The sequence below is a fragment of the Penaeus monodon genome, unplaced genomic scaffold, assembly GCF_015228065.2.
Source record: "Penaeus monodon isolate SGIC_2016 unplaced genomic scaffold, NSTDA_Pmon_1 PmonScaffold_13430, whole genome shotgun sequence".
NCBI classification, from domain to species: domain Eukaryota; kingdom Metazoa; phylum Arthropoda; class Malacostraca; order Decapoda; family Penaeidae; genus Penaeus; species Penaeus monodon.
In genome coordinates, this window is record NW_023642412.1 from 519 (window position 1) to 8014 (window position 7496).

The 7496-nt window shown below is 40.5% G+C and overlaps 1 pseudogene; it reads right to left on the reverse strand.

Annotated features, from left to right (window-relative positions):
• Window positions 1-492: 492 nt before the first annotated feature.
• LOC119569217 lies at window positions 493-1724 on the reverse strand (annotated as a pseudogene).
• Between the last annotated feature and the right edge of the window lie 5772 nt (window positions 1725-7496).

Here is a 7496-nt window from a genome sequence, read left to right on the forward strand (position 1 = left end):
TAAAAGAAATAAAAGTAGGAAACTACGAAAAGTGAAAGAAGGGATCCGTGGGGAAAACGGGAAACCAATAAAAGAAAAACGAGTGAGAAACAAACTAAGGTGAATTAGTCGAAGTTTAAAAAGGCAAGAATAAGGAAAGGGTAAGTATAGAATATAAGGTAAGTAGTGTATAAGTAGTGTTGCGTGCAGTAAAGAAATAGTGTAGATGTAGATGTAGATCACGGACCGATGGGAAAGGTAAGTCAGGAGTATAAAACACAGGTTCATTCTTATTAAAACACAGAAAAACATCAAAGCCACGTCATTTTTGCAGGGCGAAGGGGTCCGTAGAGGTCCTATAGAGATTAGTAAACGTCAGGGGGATAGGCGGCCCGAAAGCCTGCGGGCTGACCCGTCTGAAGCCAGGGGAAATTCACTACGATAAGAAAGGCGTTCGAGCAGGCACGAGGACCGGGGCCCAGGGCCGCGCCCGAGCCCAGAGCAGGAAGGCCGTCATGACGTGGCGAGGCCGATGGCGTCGGGCCTGTTGCTCTCGCACAACGCCTCTCAGGCAAACCACCTCCGGGACGACTTGACGATCAGACCCGATTCCGCCAGCGCGATCATGCTGAAAGGGGTTTTCAAAATGGACTCTAATCATAAGTTACAATCTACATTAGTTCTGTCCGTGTCACTTATTTGCATTTATGCTAAGAGCCTTCTATACCTTCACCACAAGGATACTGATAACAAATATCTCACTGGTGGTTAAGAACGGGGAAACAAGCGGGAACCTCTGCGCATCGGCGAGGCTTGGCAAACGAGGAAGTATTTCGCCCGAGAAATGTAGAAACAGCAGTGGAAGAATTTACTCAAGAACAAAACTTTGTTGATCATGAAGGCGATGCGACCCTTCAGCAACCTGTTTAAGGCCTCGCTTGACACTTGAAGACTTTTTCGGTTCGGAACTACGCATCTCGTTCAAATGTTTTTATTTATCCGATACTTGGATTATCTGTCGAGGAGAGCAACTTATGTTAATAGTTTTCGATATACTCCATAATACATGCAACATAGTTCGCCACCCACACACACATCCACACCTCACGCATACACACACAACACACACACCCACACACACACACACACACACACACACACACACACACACAGCACACACATATATGATATATAATTATATTTATATATGATATATATATATATTAGAGAGAGAGAGATATTTTTTGTGAGAGAGAGAGAGAGAGAGAGAGAGAGAGAGAAGACTTCAAACACCTACACTCATCTCACTCTCTTTTCTCCTCTCTCTCCCTCGCTCGTCTCTCTCTCGTCTCTCCTCGTCTCTCTCTCTCTCTCTCTCTTCCTCTCTCTCTCTCTCTCTCACCACACCAACACACACACACACATCAATTGGTGATGACAGGTAGTGTTACACAATGCTATAGCTCTTTGTGGAAGGGGATAGACAATACACACTGAATGCTAGGTGTGCAACAAGAGACGATAAACAGGTAAAGCTATTGCCATACTCATATGTATATTTGTGTGTGGTAATATATGCATGTGACAATACAGAAGATTTTATACAAGTCATGTAGATATAACGAGAGATAAATGATAACATTGGCATACATTTTCAGTAACATCACATATATACAAGCTGGGTACATATCTCCCTGGTTTTCCAACTGATAGTCCCCATCATAATCAATATCATATAAATGCATGTAGTTGAACACAATAAAAATTACTAAGAAACTTGGCACAATGTTATAAAAGACGTGAGAACGAAAAAGACGCAAGTACTGTATGACGCAGTATTGTAATCAGTATCGAGATTTACTATTTATGATTACTAGCTACGGATGCGAGACGCGATATCTCGGCTTCAGAACAGGGGGGGAAGGGGGGGGCGGGGGGGGCGTGAAACGGCGGCGCTGAAGGAAATCCGTATTCAGGCGGCGTCACGAATGCGATGCGGAGAGCGGCGCTGAGGAAAGTAATACAGGATACGTACGATTGATCTAGGTTAGGCAACTCATAAACTGCAAATGAATACCGTCACTTACATGAACGCAGGGTTAAAAAAAAAAAAAATCATGCACAATAAATTAGTCGCGATTAGTAAATTGACACAAAATGCAAATAATATAAGGAAAAGCCTAAGCACTGCTCACCGATTTTTTTTTTTTTTTTTTTTTTTTTTTTGACAAACCCTTCACACTCTGGTATTGGGTTAGGCGAGCGAGAGAGGCTGGGAGATGCACGGCTGACGAGGCAGAGAGCGGTCCGCCCCTATGCGGCGACGGGGAAGATTGGAGCGCCCTGCGTGGTTAGCAGGTCCGTGGTCGCGACAGGGCAGCAGGATGATGTTGTTTCCTGCTTGTCCCGCGACTGCGTGGATGAAAGTCCGACAATGGCGGAGGAACTCGGCTTGGTGTAAGAAATTGTTTCGGGTGTCACGTCCTTGGTGATACGTGGTCCGCTGGGGTCCTTACTAAAATCTGCACAGCGTTGGCGGCAAACAGATATCAGGTGGTTGAGCGGGTCGTGCAGGTGTTTGGAGTGCGGTGACTTGCTGGTGCGTAGCTCATCAGCTAGGCGGACGCGGCGGGTTTATCCGGCTTGGGACATCTCCGCAGGAGGACTGGCTCACCCTATGACGAAGTATTGCGTGCTCGGCAGAGTGTGCTGTTGATGCGGAGCAGGAACTTCGGAGGCGCTTTGTTGTTTTTCAAATTCACCGCTAAGCCACCAGTTGTAAAGCCGAATGATGGGCCCCTACAGAGTATGGTCGGTGGCGAACTAGGGGTGTAAGGTAAGACGAATAAGAATGTCTTGACTCTTTTATTATATAGTATATGGAGTACGGCTGCGCCAAGGAGCCGAGTGTTGCTCCTCGGCTCCCCGCAGGGATCCTGCCTGTCATCTCCTAACAGTGGTCTAAAGCTTGGCAAAGAATCACGTGCTTAACATATGGCACTCATTGGTGAGAAAGGTAGTGTTACAACAAATGCCTATCTCTTGTGGAACGGGATAGACAATACAACATTGGAATTGTCTAGTTGTGGCAACAAGAGACGAATAAACAGGTAAAAGATAGACATACTTAGATGTATGGGTGTAATGTGAAGTTATATGCATTCGTGATCCAATCCATACGATTATAAAAGGTCCATGTGAGAATATAACAACAGATAATAGAAATAACAATGTTTACTATTTCATTACAACACTGAAAGCTTGTTACACCGCACACATTTTTTATTTATTTGTTTGTTATTTATACACATACACACACGCCACGCATAAATCTATCTACCTATCTATTTTATCTATAGCATATATATATATATATCTATATTTTTTTTTTTTTTCAAGTTCCCTTTCCTACAAGCCGTTTGCTATTATGGATTTTCCATGATTTTCTTGGCAGTTAGATAGGTGGTTTTGCGCGTTGCCTCCGCCCGGTGTTTTTTTATCGAGTCACATCTCTATTTTCCCTGTTTCTGACCAGCACTACTTGGGCTGGCTTGCCCACCCAGCGGCTAGGGAGGCAATCGAGGCGAAGCTCCCTTGCCTTAAGGGACAACGCGCCGCAAGGTGACTCGAACCGCTCGGAACTCAGGTGGCCGCCCGACAGTCTCGAGTCCTACGCTCTATGTATCACTCGTCTACCGCGTCTTTTTTTATATCTCTTTATATCTATATATATATATATCTATAATAATAATATATATATACTATATATATATATATAGATATATATGTGTGTTTGTGTGCGTGTGTGTGTGTGTGTGTGTGTGTGCGTGGTGTGTGTATGTGTTGTGTGTGTGGTGTATGTGTGTTTGTATGTGTGTTTGTGTGTGGTGTGTGTGTGGTGTGTATTGGTATCTCTCTCTCTCTCTTTCTTCTCTCTCTCATCCCACACACACACACATACAAATTATTAATTATATATATATATATATATATATATAGTTATATATAGATATATATGTATATATAGGTATGTATGTATATATATATATATACATAGATATATATATATATATATTATTATGTATGTATGTTGTATATATATAGCTATCTATATCTATATACTATATATATATATATTATAATATATATATGTTTGTGTGGTGTGTGTGTGGTGTGTGTGTGTGTGTGTGTGAGAGAGAAGTGACATACACACACACTCACACACCCACAACCCACACACCACATAGCCCACACACACACACACACACACACACCACACACACACACACCCACACACGCACACACACACGACACACAACACCACCACACACACACGCATATTATATATCTAATAATATATATATATATATTATTATACATATATTTGAATATATATTATATATATATATATAGATTATATATATATATATATATATATCGATATATATATATATATATATATATTATATATATAATATATATATATGCTTGTATTTATGTATCACTCTCTCTCTCTCTCTCTCATCTCTCCTCTCTCTATATATATTGAAATATAATATATATATATATATAATTTATATATATATATATAATATATTTAATATATATATATATATATATATCTATATATATATATAATATATCATATATATATATATCTATATATATGCATGTATGTATGTATCATTCTACTCTCTCTCTCGCTCTCTCTTCGTCTACTCCCGGCTCCTCTCTCTCTCTATATATATATATATATCTATGTATTATATATATATATATATATATATATATGTCTATATATATATGTCTAGTATATATATATATATATATATATAGATATATCTTAGTATATATCATACTATATATATATATATCTATTCTATATATATATATCATGTATATATATGTATATATATATGTATATAGACTACGTATGTATACAAATATTAAATCTAAATGTACTTCACTTCACCTTGAATACCTTCCAGAGAACCGCCGCCATGGAACCAAAGTGAAGGTCTTCTTCTCGTGGATCTCCTGGAGGTGCTCTAAGGCAGACTGACCTTGTTCACGGTCAGGCCGATATCAGGAGGACGTAGTAAACCTATGCACTAAAAACGCACGTAAGTACAATGAGATAATAATATTCGACTGGAGGTGCTGTTGAAGTTGCGACAGTGCCTGAAAATAGAGATGCATATTTATAGATCAGAATTATAATTCTCTTTCTCTCTGTCTCTCTCTCTCTCTCCTCTCGTCGTCTCTCACACACACCACACACAACACACACACACAACACACCACCACACACACACACAACACACACACACACCACCACCACACACCACACACACACACACACACCTTTTTAAAAATATCTATTCACGATGGTCAGTGGTTTTAGAGCACTGGACTCCAACCTCGCGGTCTGATTCAATTCCCGCCTCGGCAGTTATAAAAACAGCCTCTGCGTTCAGACTAATGGCTCGAGCTAGATCTCACGGCGAGAAAACGACATATCGCCTTTAGATTCAAAACACAGCTGTTGTTGGGAAGTCGCCGCGATGCATAAGTGTACGCGCTGAACCACGGCTCTTAAGAACAGCATCCAATCAGATGGATGGTTAATCTGCCCAATAACCTCTCAATTAATAAATTGATAGAGCTAAGTTCCTGGAGTTAATGGCTGATTGAACAAAACAATATATATATATGTATATATTACCATATATATTATATATATGTATTATATATATATAATATATACATTATATACATACATATATGCATACCCCACACACACACACACACACACACCACACAACATATATTATATTTAATATATATATTATATATATATATATATATATATATGTATATATATATTTGGGTGTGTGTGTGTGGTGTGTGGTGGGTGTGTGTGTGTGTGTGTGTGTGTGTATGTGTGGTGTGGTGTTGTGTGCGTGTGTGATATATATTAGATATGCATACATTATGCATCTTTTATTTTGTATTTTAGATATTATAAAAAAAACTGTATGTATACACATTTTTCATGCTTGCTTAATACTTCAATTTTGACTCAAGGCGGCAATGGTGACCAAGACCGGCGTCCCCCGCAGACAGGCCGTCTCGGAGGGCGAAAGTCTCTTTCAGGAATATTAAGACACTGTCAGCGGCTGCAGCATTGCATCAAAGGACTAACCACGACCAGGCTTGAACTCTCTGAGGTAGCTGTTCCCAGCTTACGGCTAATCCCTGGGGCCGCTGATGCGATCACGTACCTTGCAGGGAACTCTAATGGTTAAGAAAAATCCCAGAAAATCCCAACGTATACGTAGATAGAGTCGGCATCTAAAGTTACATATATGGCATGTTAATAGCTAATGCGGATTGGCAGGAACTTACAATAGAAACCTCAAATATTAAAGAAGCTGAATTCAGAGATAATCCGGAGAGAGAGAGAGAGAGAGAGAGAGAGAGAGTAGAGAGAGAGAGAGAGAGAGAGAGAGAGAGAGAGATAGAGAGAGAGAGAGAGAGAGAGAACGAGAAGGAGAGTCGTAGAGATATAGAGAGATAGAGAGAGAAGAGAGAGAGAGTAGAGAGAGAGGAGATAGAGAGACTCTACCCTTCCAGCGACAGAGGATGTGGGTAGTCAACTACAAGGACCGAATGTATGTCTTGTCCAAGGTCGCACCGCGTAACGTCTTGCCTTCCGCCCTTCACAGCTCTCCGTCATCCCTGTCCCAGACCTGCGAAGGGCGCCCCAGCCGCCGTCCGGAGGTCGGGTGCAACCGGGGGGGCTTCTATAAGGCGTTTGAACGGAAAGAATAGACATTTTAGCAGTGATAAAGACATTAAATAAAAGACCTTTAATTTAGTTTACAATTATGACAAAATGACGTATGCCATTGTCTGCTATTCAAAGTATGGTATTCCCCAAAAAAAAAAAACACGTATAGGATAAGATAACATAACCTGCAAACAGCACAGTCCTTACTTCGTGTTAACTGATTTACACTACTTTCATAGAAAACAACCAATTAACGCACCTACTCACCCCATGTAAAATGGGTTCGTTAAGCATGAGAACTCTCGCTCTTTGCTAACGTCAATACGGATAATTGTTTTACGAATCATTCCCTTTATACGTACGTTTTTTAATTATCAGTATTCATCTTTTTACCGCAGTGAATGCCGAACTTGACAAGGGGGGGGGGTGTGTTATTGATGACGGGGTGACGTTTTGGTGGTAGTTATTTTGTAAGGTTTGGTGATGATGATTAACTGAAATGCAACGAAGACGTATTTCATCACGTAGAAAAATTAAGAAACGTAGTTTGTTGGATGGTTTGTGCTTTAATTTCGCTTTTATGTATGAACCTGGGTACGAATACAAGGAAACTGAAGTTCTCACGTGAAATCAGGATGTCTTTGATGGGGTCCCCAAACTCCCGTAAAAGCCATGATCTTTACGCGCCTTTTCCGGGGGTTTTCCGCAGGTAGGTGTGAGGAGC